The sequence below is a fragment of the Chiloscyllium punctatum genome, chromosome 16, assembly GCF_047496795.1.
Source record: "Chiloscyllium punctatum isolate Juve2018m chromosome 16, sChiPun1.3, whole genome shotgun sequence".
Classification (NCBI taxonomy): domain Eukaryota; kingdom Metazoa; phylum Chordata; class Chondrichthyes; order Orectolobiformes; family Hemiscylliidae; genus Chiloscyllium; species Chiloscyllium punctatum.
Window position 1 is genome coordinate 15,813,189 of NC_092754.1, and position 12,297 is coordinate 15,825,485.

The window sequence follows — 12,297 nt, forward strand, 5'->3', positions numbered from 1 at the left end:
AATTATGGTATTCTTCAGCATTAACCCTTTCACCTGTATTCTAGGCAATGGGCCTTGTAGTATTATCACTTGACTATTAATACAGAAATTCAGCTTATGTACTGGGGACCTGGCAGATGGTAGAATTTGAATTCAGTAAAGAATCTGGAATCAAGGATCTAATGGTGACCGTGAAACCACTGGTGGTTGTCAGAAAAACCCATCTCGTTCATTAATGTCCTTTAGACAAGGAATTCTGCCACCCTCACCCAGTCTGGCTTACATGTAACCCTGAACCTGCAGCAATGTGTTCGACTCTTAACTGCCCTCAGGACGATCAGGAATGGACAATAAACGTTGGCCTGGCCAGAGATGTTCATATCCTGTAAGTGAATTAAAAGATGATCAACATTAGTGAACACCAAACATTCAGTGATCATTCAGTCCCTACTCTCCAGATTCGTAAAGAACTTTCATTTATACAGTGTTTTCCACAACCTCAGAACATCCCAAAGCACTTCACAGCCAAGTAAACACTTTTTGAAATGTGGTCTTTTGAGTCAGAAAAAATACAAGCAATTTGCACACACCAATCAACAATAACCAGACTAGGTGTTTATTTGTGACAGTTCAAAAGACATTCACTTTGCTGACTCCTAGGATGAGTGGGTTTACTTACTGAGAGCAGCTAAACAGTTTAGGTCTTTCCTGATTAGAGTTTAGAAGAAACTAAAACGTGCAAGATTCTGAGTGGTCTTAGCAGGGTAGGTATTGAGAAGACGTTTCCATTAGTGAAGGAATCTCAAACCAGGGGTATGTTACGGAATAAGGCAACTCGTTTATAGATTCATTGTCATATTGGATGGAAACAGACCCTTCGGTCCAACTCATCCATGCCAAACAGGTATCCTAAACTGAACTAGTCCCACTTGCTGCCCTTTCCTTCTAAACCTTTCCTATTCATGTACCTATCCATGTCTTTTAAATGTTGTAATTGTACCTATATTTACCAATTCCTCTTGCAGCTTATTCCATAAATGCTCTTCCCTCTGTGTGAAAACATTGCCCTTTAGGTCCCTTTTAAATCTTTCCCCTCTCACAATGCCCTTTAGTTTTGGACTCCACAAACTCTTGGAAAAAGACTTGGGCTATTCATCTTATCTATGCCCCTCATGATTTTATAGACCTGTATAAGGTCACCCCTCAACCTTCCTTGCTCCAGGGAAAAAAGTCCCAGCCTACACAGGCTCTTCTTATGACTGTTTCTGTACAGTACATCTCTATGATTCTATGACCCAGAACTAATCCTTGTGGCACATTGCTGGTGACAGGCCTCCAGTCTGAACTGAGATGTGAAGGAATTTCTTCTCATGGAGGTTGGTGTACGTCTGGAATTCTCTGCCTCACTTAGTTGTGGATACTCGATCACTGAAAGTATTTGAAGTGGAGGTAGATAGATTTTTGAAATATCAGGGTGTTGACAGCTATGCTGAGTTTCATGAAAGGGGAGTTGAGGCCTGGAGGGCCAGCTAAATATGCTCATGTCAATCAGTTGCCTTGTTGTAATGTCACTTGTAGTAGACTAGTAATCCAGAGACCCAGGTAAAAATGATTTGGGGTTCAATTCCCACCATGGCAACTGGTGCAATTTAAATTCAATTAATAAAACCTGGACTAGAAAGCTAAAAACTAACCAAAGACCTTCAGTTGCTTTGGTTCTGAGGTCTGGAATTCCATCCACAAACATCTCAGTTTCTCTCTCTCCTCCGACAAAGCACTCCTGAACACTTACCTGTTTTTGATTATCAATTCTAAACTTTCAATACGTGGCTGAGAGCCGGAGCAGAGCAGGCTGGAGACCTGGAGCAGAGCGGGGATGATTGTCAGACTGGAGTCTGGCACGGGCGGTCAGCAGATTGGACCATGCATGGAAGCCCCTGCACTGAGCTACGATAATGTAATGTTTATCTATAATTTGTTTATCTAACTGTAATGTTTATCCATTTAACTATGTCTTATTTCTAAGAATCACTGTAAGGTAATGCAATTTTTAGTTTTTATTCCTCTTTTTGTATGTAAAATTTCATAGAATCCCATTCTGAAAATCATCCCAACCAGACCCATCCTCTTGCCCTATCTCTGTAATCTTGCATTTCCCATAGCAAATCCACCAAACCCTGGACACTACAGGGAAAGTTAGCATGTCAATCCACCTAACTTGCATATCTTTGGACTGTGGGAGGAAACCCGAAATATCCAGAGGGAATCCATGCAGACACGAAGCATGTGCAAACTTCACATTGACAAGTCGCCTGAGGCTGGGATTGAACCTGGGTCCCTGGCACCGTGAGGCAGCAGTGCTAACCACTGAGCTACCCTTCCTAGGTACTTTGCACCTAAGATGGCACCATGAGAGGCATTATTGTATACTTTTCACTGTACTCCTGTACCTCTGTACGCATGACATTAAAGGATATTGTATTCTATTCTATTCTGTTGATACTCTCTAAGTGTCAAAAAGTGTGGCACTGGAAAAGCACAGCAGGTCATGCAGCATCCAAAGAGCAAAAGAGTGGATGTTTCGGGAATAAGCCCTTCATCAGGAATCTAAGCGTGCAGAGAAGTAGAAACCCAGTTCCTAGTGCAACAGTGGGGATTTTATTCTGATTTTCTGGAGAAGTGACATTAACAGGTCAAAGAAAGTTGGCAGTCAGCAAAAGCTGCTGTGTGTCAAAGCAGCAGACTGACACAAACATTCCACTGCAATGTGGTACTGCAATTCACCTCCTCCCAGCTCCAGCATTGAAAAGGGATTAAATGCTGAGTGCAGCCGTCAGTGGAATTTGGAGCAGTGTCGAGACGCAGATTCCAATCTACCAGAGAATCCAATATATACTCAGCTTCACCATGTGTCGTGCCTGGGCAGAACGTTTCAGATAAGCATTCAGTGGACAGATGCTCTGTGTGCATTACTGTAAGTACCAAGTAGGATACAGTCCAGCAGCTGGATTATTGTTGAGCATTTAAGTGAAAACATTAAGCCATAGAATTGATTTAAGAATTTGTAATTCTCAATCATTTACAAATGGCTTGCTTTGTCTTTTTAAAAGTGGCCATGGAGGCCCTTGTTTCCTGATTGTAGACATTCTAGCCACCTTGCTCAGGGCCTAGAGCAGGAATACAACATTCCATTGGTCCACTTTCTTGCTCTGTGCTCCTCTCTGTCCCTGTGAGGGACCCATTACTTTGGGAAACAGTGATGTGGAGGTGCCGGTGTTAGGACTGGGGTGGACAAAGTTAAAAATCACACAACACCAGGTTATCGTCCAACAGGTTCATTTGGAAGTACAAGCTTTTGGAGCACTGCTCCTTCGTCAGGTAGCTAGTGGGGCAGGATCGTGTGACACAGAGTTTATAGTAAAAGATTAACGTGTCATACAACTGATGCAATGTATTGAACGAACATAGATTGCTGTTAAGTCTTAAATCATTTAGAATGGATTGCAGGTTTCGATACATTAATATGTAAATCCCAGAACTTCTTTCAAGTCACATTCCCGAGATAATTTAAGATTTCATAAAAAGAGGTGACATCTCAGCTCAGACAATGCATTAAAGGTGTGAGGCAGTATTATTGATGATTTTTTTTTCCTCTGCACCCATGGCGAGGAGTCACTGAAACAATAACACAATGATATGAAGTTTCATCCCACCATCATACTTACCATGGACTACTGTTTAGAATCAGTCTCATTCTTAGACACATACATGTCCATTAAGGATGGGCACCTCAGTACCTCACTCTACCATACACCCATAGGTAACCTCACAATGCTCTAACTTTCACCCTGAACATATTAAAACAGCCATCTCCTACAGACAAGTCCTACACATACACAGGATTTGTTTGGATGAGGAGGAATACGATGGACACCTGAAGATGCTGAACTGCTTAATCCAAGTTATTAATACATTTAGCGCATTCTCAGGCTATAATGTGAATTTCTTAAAATCGGAGGCTATGCCAATGGGTGGCCTTGCTATGATACCCCACTTAGTGGATGGATCCCATTTTCCCTTTCGTTGGTCCCTGGAGGGTTTCTTATATTTAGGCATTTTTAGTACCCCAGTATTTGGTCAGTTATACAAGGCTAACTTTGTGCATTTACTGGAAAGGATAAGGCAGGACCTCCAGCGATGGGGAGACCTTCCAATTTCCTGGTTGGGTAGAATAGCACTAATTAAAATGAATGTCCTGCCCCATCTCCTATACCCTATGAGAATGCTTCCGGTGATGCTGCCGAGGCTGGCACTATGTAAATTATATGGCTGGTTGGGTTCCTTTATCTGGAATCATAGACGGCCCCTCATTAAGCTGAAGAAGCTACAGCTTCCACAGGCAAGGGGAGGATTGGACTTCCTAGATTTTAGGAAATATCAGTTAAGTTCCTTATTAAGTTACATAGCTGATTGGGTCTTGTTTGGTCCACAATCAATCTGGCTGGACATCGAGGCTTCTCAAGTAAAATGCTCACTTATTAACCTTTTATTTTCAGACAAGAGGAAAATCATTACGGATCACTGAAAAAACCCTATAATACTAAACACAATTAAGGCTTGGAACATAATGTGGCAAAATGAGGGCAACTCACATAAAACATCCCCCTATGCGCCGATATTGGGAGCATGGGGATTCCAACCGGGGTTTACAGATGCCACTTTTAAACTCTGGAGATCCAGGGGTATCTCATGTCTAGGGGACCTATTTAAATTTGGGGTCCTGATGTCTTTTGAACAGCTGCGTCAGAAATTCGGATTACCTAATGGAGACCTCTATCGATACTTCCAAATTCGAGATTATATACAGAAGAAGACTACGTTATTAGATAGTCTTTATAAATCAGATAGAGAATGTAGAGTACTACGACCAATGGGGGTATCCTCCATCAGTACGATTTATTATTTACTACATGATGAAGTATCGGGAGATATGGACAATCTGCTTAAAACATGGGATGAGGAATTGGGACTAGAAATCTCTATAGAAATGTGGAATGACATTTGAGAAAATGCCAGAAGAATCACCATCTGTAACAGAGCTCAGACTATCCAGCTGAAGATCCTTCATAGGGCCCATATAGCACCGGTTCGATTGGCAAAATTTAAGGCAGGGGCATCTCCAATGAGTCCCAAATGTAAAATAGAGGTGGGCACTCTTGTACATTGTCTATGGACCTGTCAGAAGATCCGTAGATACTGGACTAAAGTAGCAAGTGCCCTGACAGAAATTTTAGGAACGGAAATTAAAGTGGACCCCGTATCTCTCCTTTTGGGCTTTTCGAACTTATCCTCCCTGGACATGCATGGGAAGAGACTATTTTCTATTCTCTCTTTCTGTGCAAGGAAAAATATTTTGGTAAACTGGGTGGCTGAGGGCCCCCCTGGACTTTCAAATTGGCACAGATTAATTATGGAATGTATTCCCCTTGACCTCCTTACCAATATGGTGCACCAAACGACCGAATTATTTTATAAAATATGGCAGCCCTTCTTGAATTATATGAATACAGATATTTCGGCTATCCTAACAAGGGCTTTTATTTAATTGAGATTACAAGCTGGTCCGGGGCCCCTTGGGAGAGGAATCCCACATGAATATGGGTTTTGTTACATTTGATGTTAACACATTCCGAGCATGTATCTCACTACCCAATTTCTATGTTGTCCGTTTTTTTTTCTCTTTCTCTTATTTGAATAATGTAAGAGACTTAAATATACACTCTGGTTAGTTGTAGGTTAGATTAGTGGTTAGTTGAGTTTTGTTTATTTTTCTCGGTATTTTTCTTTTGTTAAACTTTGGTTATTATATATTTAAGATTTAATTGTATATCAATGTTTGTACTTGAGAGTTTTGTTTATTTTTGTAAACTTGTAAAAATGTTAAATTTCTAATAAAAATATCTATAAAAAAAAGATGCTGAAGGATGCCCTCATAGGAACAAGATGTGATGCCCAACTCATAGATCGCCAGTTCCGATGTGCCACAGCAAGAAACCGTAATGACCTCCTCAGGTGCCAGACACGAGATGCAACTGATAGGGTACACTTCGTTGTCTAGTACTTCCCGGGAGTGGAGAAACTCCACTCAGGGCAGCATGGTGGCTCAGTGGTTAGCACTGCTGCCTCACAGCACCAGGGTCCCAGGTTCAATTCCAGCCTCGGGCAACTGTCTGTGTGGAGTTTGCACGTTCTCCCCGTGTCTGTGTGGGTTTTCTCCGGGTGCTCTGGTTTCCTCCCACAGTCCAAAGATGTGCAGATCAGGTAAATTGGCCATGCTAAATTGCCCATAGTGTTAGGTGCATGGGGAAATAGGTCTGGGTGGGTTACTCTTTGGCGGGTCGATGTGGACTAGTTGGGCTGAAGGCCCTGTTTCCACACTGTAGGCAATGTAATGTAAAAAACCTGCCATGTTCTTCGCAGCCTGTAACACATTATTGATGAGGATGAGCACCTCACCAAGATCTTCCCTGCACCTCCACTTCTGACCTTTAAACAAGCACCAAACCTTAAACAGACCATTGTTTGTAGCAAACTGCCCAACCTTCAGGACAACATCAATCACAACACCATGCATCAGAGAGCCGACATGGATACCACCACTACACATGGGGACACCACCCACCATGTACACAGCATGTACTCATGTGACTCGGCCAGTGTTGTCTATCTCATACACTGCAGGCAAGATGGCCCGAGACATGGTACATTGGCGACACCAAGCAGATGCTACAACAATGGATGAATAGACAGGGATGTTCCATCTTAGTGAAGAGGCACTTCAGTGATCAGGGACATTTGGCCTTGGATCTTTGGGTGACCATTCTCCAAGGTGGAGTTTGGAATATGCAACAATGCAGAGTCATTGAGCAGAGGCTGATAGCCAAGTTCGGTACCCATGAGGATGGCCTCAACCAGGATCTTAGGTTCATGTCACATTACAGATAAGCGCACTACACTATACACACACATGCACATACACTCTTACAGATGATCACACTCACGCATACATATGCTCTCTCACACACTCACGCTCATGCGCATACCCTCTCACAGGCATATACTCAGACTCATTCGCATACACATGCACACTCACACACTCTCCCTCTCTCTCTCTCGCTCACACGCACACATGCATACACAGATAAGTCTACGGGGTGAATTTGCATTTGCAAATACATTCTATTCTGTTCAAAAAGCACACAATCTGTAGACAGTCAGTCTATGTGACATTTTATAAATTCCTACTTTGGAAATAGAACTGGTCAGACTCAAGGTTGGAATACAAACAGACTCTAACCTCACACCTTTACTGCATTGTCTGAGCTGAGATGTCATCTTTCTTTATAAAACCTTAGGTTATCTCGGTAATGTGACTTGAAAGTTCTGGGGTTTATATATTAATGTATCGAAACCTGCAATCCATTCTAAATGATTTAAGACTTAACAGCAATCTATGTTCGTTCAATACATTGCATCATTTGTATGACACATTGATCTTTTACTATAAACTTTGTGTCCTATGATCCTGCCCCACTAGCTACCTATGAAGGAGCAGCACTGTGAAAGCATGTACTTCCAGTTAAACCTGTTGGACTATAACTTGGTGTTGTGTGATTTTTAACTTTGGGAAGCAGGCCATCTAGCGGTGAGTCGAAGATGTTGGTGAGAACGAAACAGTTTTCAGACCTTGCACACTTTTTCCTCCCCCCAGACTCCCCCAGGAGCTTTTATTGTGTCTCCAAGAATATGCCCAACTTCATGAGGGCAGTAGATTCTTGGAAAGTTAAAGAAAAGGCTGGAAATATTCGGCAGTTTGGGCAGCAGTTGCAAAAGACGTGTATGAAATTTTTAAAAAAAATATACAATCCCTACAGTGTGGAAGCAGGCCATTCAGCACATCAAGTCTGAAGAGCATGCCTCCCTATCCCTGCATTTTGCACAGCTAATCCACCTAACCTGAACATCTGGGGAGGAAACCAGAGCACCCAGAGGAGATCCATGCAGGTACATGGAGAACGTGCAAACTCCACACAGACAATTGTCTGAGGGTGGAATTGAACGCAGATCCCTGACGCTGTGAGACAACAGTGCTAACTACTAAGCCACCATGCCTTTATGCAATTAAATATCCTAGGTGCTTTACAGAAGTGTCAAAAAGCAAATGTAACATTAAATTACATAAGGAGATACTCATTAATGTTCTTTAGAAAAGAAAATCTGCCATCCTCACCTGGAATGGGCTACATTTAACCCTGGATCTACAACAAAAGGGCCTCTCAAAGATCAGCAAGGCAGCCTTTGTGTGGACCCACAGGAGACGAGGAAATACTAAACGAGTATTTTGCATCAGTGTTTACTGTGGAAAAGGACATGGGACATATAGAATGTAGAGAAATAGACGGTGACATCTTGAAAAATGTCCATATTACAGAGGAGGAAGTGCTGGATGTCTTGAAACACATAAAATTGGATAATCCTCAGGACCTGATCAGGTGTACCCCAGAACTCTGTGGGAAGCTTGGGAAGTGATTGCTGGGCCTCTTGCTGAGATATTTGTATAATCGATAGTCACAAGTGAGGTGCCGGAAGACTGGAGGTTGGCTAATGTGGTGCCACTGTTTAAGAAAGGTGGTAAGGACAAGCCAGGGAACTATAGACCAGTGAGCCTGATGTCAGTGGTGGGCACGTTGTTGGAGGGAATCCTGAGGGACGGGATGTACATGTATTTGGAAAGGCAAGGACTGATTAGGGATAGTCAACATGGCTTTGTGCGTGGGAAATCATGTCTCACAAACTTGAGTTTTTTGAAGAAGTAACAAAGAGGATTGATGAAGGCAGAGCGGTAGATGTAATCTATATCGACTTTAGTAAGGTTTTTGACAAGATTCCCCATGGGAGACTGGTTAGCAAGGTTAGGGCTCATGGAATACAGGGAGAACTAGCCATTTGGATACAGAACTGGCTCAAAGGTATTGTTTTTCAGACTGGAGGCCTGTGACCAGTGGAGTGCCACAAGGATCAGTGCTGGGTCCACTGCTTTTCATCATTGATTAAAATAATTTGGATGTGAGCATAAGAGATATAGTTAGTAAGTTGCAGACGACACCAAAATTGGAGGTGTAGTGGACAGCAAAGATTACAAAAGGATCTTGACCAGATGGGCCAATGGGTTGAAAAATGGCAGATGGAGTTTAATTCAGATAAATGTGAGGTGCTGCATTTTGGGAAAGCAAATCTTAGCAGGACTTATACACTTAATGGTAAGGTCCTAGGGAGTGTTGCTGAACAAAGAGATGTTGGAGTGCAGGTTTATAGCTCCTTGAAAGTAGAGTCACAGGTAGATAGGATAGTGAAGAAGGAGTTTGGTATGGTTTCCTTTATTGGTAAGAGTATTGTGTACAGGGGTTGAGAGGTCATGTTGTGGCTGTACAGGACATTGGTTAGGCCACTTTTGGAATATTGCATGCAATTTTGGTCTCCTTCCTATCGGAAAAATGTCGTGAAACTCGAAAGGGTTCAGAAAAGATTTACACGGATATTGCCAGGGTTGCAGAATGTGAGCTATCGGGAGAGGCTGAACAGGCTGGGGCTGTTTTCCCTTGAGCATTAGAGGCTAAGGGGTGACCTTATAGAGGTTTATAAAATCATGAGGGGCATAGATAGGATAAATAGAAAAAGTCTTTTCCCTGGGGTGGGGGAGTCCAGAACTAGAGGACACAGGCTTAAGGTGAGAGGGGAAAAATATAAAAGAGATCTAAGGGACAACTTTTTCACGCAGAGGGTGGTACATGTATGGAATGAGCTGCCAGAGGAAGTGATAGAAGCTAGTACAATTGCAACATTTAAAAGGCATCTGGATGGGTATATGAATAGGAAGGGTTCGGAGGGATATGGGCCGGGTGCTGGCAGGTGGGAATAGATTGGTTTGGGAAATCTGGCTGGCATGGATGGGTTGGACCGAAGGGTCTGTTCTGTGCTGTACATCTCTATGACTCTATGACTCGAGGACAGCCGTCTGAAATGGCAGAGCAAACCACCCAGTTCAAAGGCAATTAGCTGTGGGCAACAAATGCATCCCATGAATAAATTTAAAAGATGAAATTTCAGCAGATGCCTAAATACTTTGCCCCAAAGGTAAATTTAAAGAACATCTGAAGGGAGAAGCGGTCGGGAGGCAGAGAAGTATAAGGAGGGATTCCCAGAGCTTATGTCCTGGGCAGCTGCAGATACCACCATGAATGGAAGATCAACTGAAATGGGAAATGCCCAAGAGAATTAGAGGAGGAGGAATAAGCCATACCATCAAGGCTGCTCCATCATTCACAACAATCCTGACAGATCTTCAGCCAGGTCCACTTTCCTGCTCAATCTCTTATCCCTTAGTCCCCTTAGTAACAAATATATGTTCACTTCCACCTTAAATATACTAAACAAAGGAGTACTTGCAACCCCAGATTCACAGCCCTTCATGTGAGGAATTTCTTCCTCAGCTCAAACCTAAATGACGAGTCTATTATCTTGAGACTGTGCCCTTATACTCTGGTTTTCCCAACCTGGGGGAAACACCATCTCGAATATTTGTCCTGTCAAACCCCTTTAGAATTTTGTATGTTTCAATGAGACCGTCTTTACCTCTTCTGAACTCCAGAGAGCATGTTTCAAAAGCACAACACAGTAGTGTTTTCAACAGGAGTTTATTGAAGTGAAGCTTTAGGTGTGTGCCTGTAGGGTGTGTGCTGCATGGTAGAGATCACATTTGTCAGGATTTTCAGCCACTATCTCTCCAGTGGCCATCTGTACCTGTGGTTGTACTTCCTTTTAGCCAGAGACTTGTGTGCAGAATGATTCAGTTGTTTGCAGTGAGAACCCTGGTCTCCCTGTATTGGACATGCCTTCCCACTTTACACAATGCCTTCTGCAGTATTCACATCCTGTTGTTTGTCTGTGACTGTTCTGCCCTGTGTGTCTGGAGTTTCTGTCAGTATAACACTTGGTTTCTTCTGCATTAATCTGCTCTAGCTGTAGATTGACAACCTTGGAATGCTGGACAGTTTAATTGCTCATCTGGATGTAAGTTTACCTTCTCTCAGTTGGTGTGTTTATGCTTTTACATCCATTATTCCTAATACAAACCTGTGTCTAATTAGTTCATCCTTTAATTGCAAGCTGAGTTAATGATATTATGTACCGATCATTGGATTCTTTTCCAATGTGTTCACTAGTATTGAATACATACTGTTCATATGTAACATTTACTATGGGGCTCAAAGTGTGCCTTCAAAGCTTTTACAATTTCTGCATCTTCTTTTTCAGTTCCTCAGACGGATTTAGAGTGGAAAATATTTTGAAACAGTCTCTCCCTGCCAGTGATAAAAATATACAAGATTGGTACTTGTTCTGGTTTGTTCAAACAAACCACAGCTGTTACATAATTCTGCCATTGTTCATGGAAGAACTCCCAGTTTTCCCAGTAATTTGAGCAGGAGATGGTAGGGGGAAAGCTGCAGCTATTTTCTCTTAAGCAGTATCTTCACTGTGGTTTTTGTGTTTTTTAGTGTTATTGACCAGACCTACCCTCTGAAAATGTATTAAGAAGGTAGCCTGGACCCTCAAGGTAAGTGTAAGGCATTCATTCCCGATGTAATTTGATTGGTCAAACTGCTTGACTTTATGTAAAAGACATTTCATTTTTACACTACAATTGAAATATAGACAAAATAAAAATAAAAGAATTGCCTTAACTGAAACTCTATCAAAATACCTAACAAAATAATATATATTAACTACTACTAATTAACTGTTCCAATTTGGTAACATCCTAAAAGCACACCCTTGGCAAAGGCAAATACAGTAAAATAGATTGTCTCACATGAAATTCTAGCAGCAGGAAGAGAACTCCAGATATTAGCTGCAACAGACAGAAGCACCTCTTTCTCAATCTTCTTTCATTAAAAAAAAATGGACAAATTACACCTCTTAAATCCATAGTATCATCACATGTCCCCAGGAGGAGTTTATTGAAATGATGCCTAAATTGTCTGTCTGTAGGGTGTGTGCCTCATGGAAGGAGTCACATGAGTAAGTCAGTCTAGGACAGACATTTGTACATAAATATATTTCAATCTAAACAGTGTATAGATCCAATGTATTCAAAAGGTCAATGTAGAACAACATTCTTATCCCTTTCTGAACCTTTGCAGTACCACCTCCAAAATAAGTATATCCAAGGAACACATTTTTAAACTATATACATTTCAT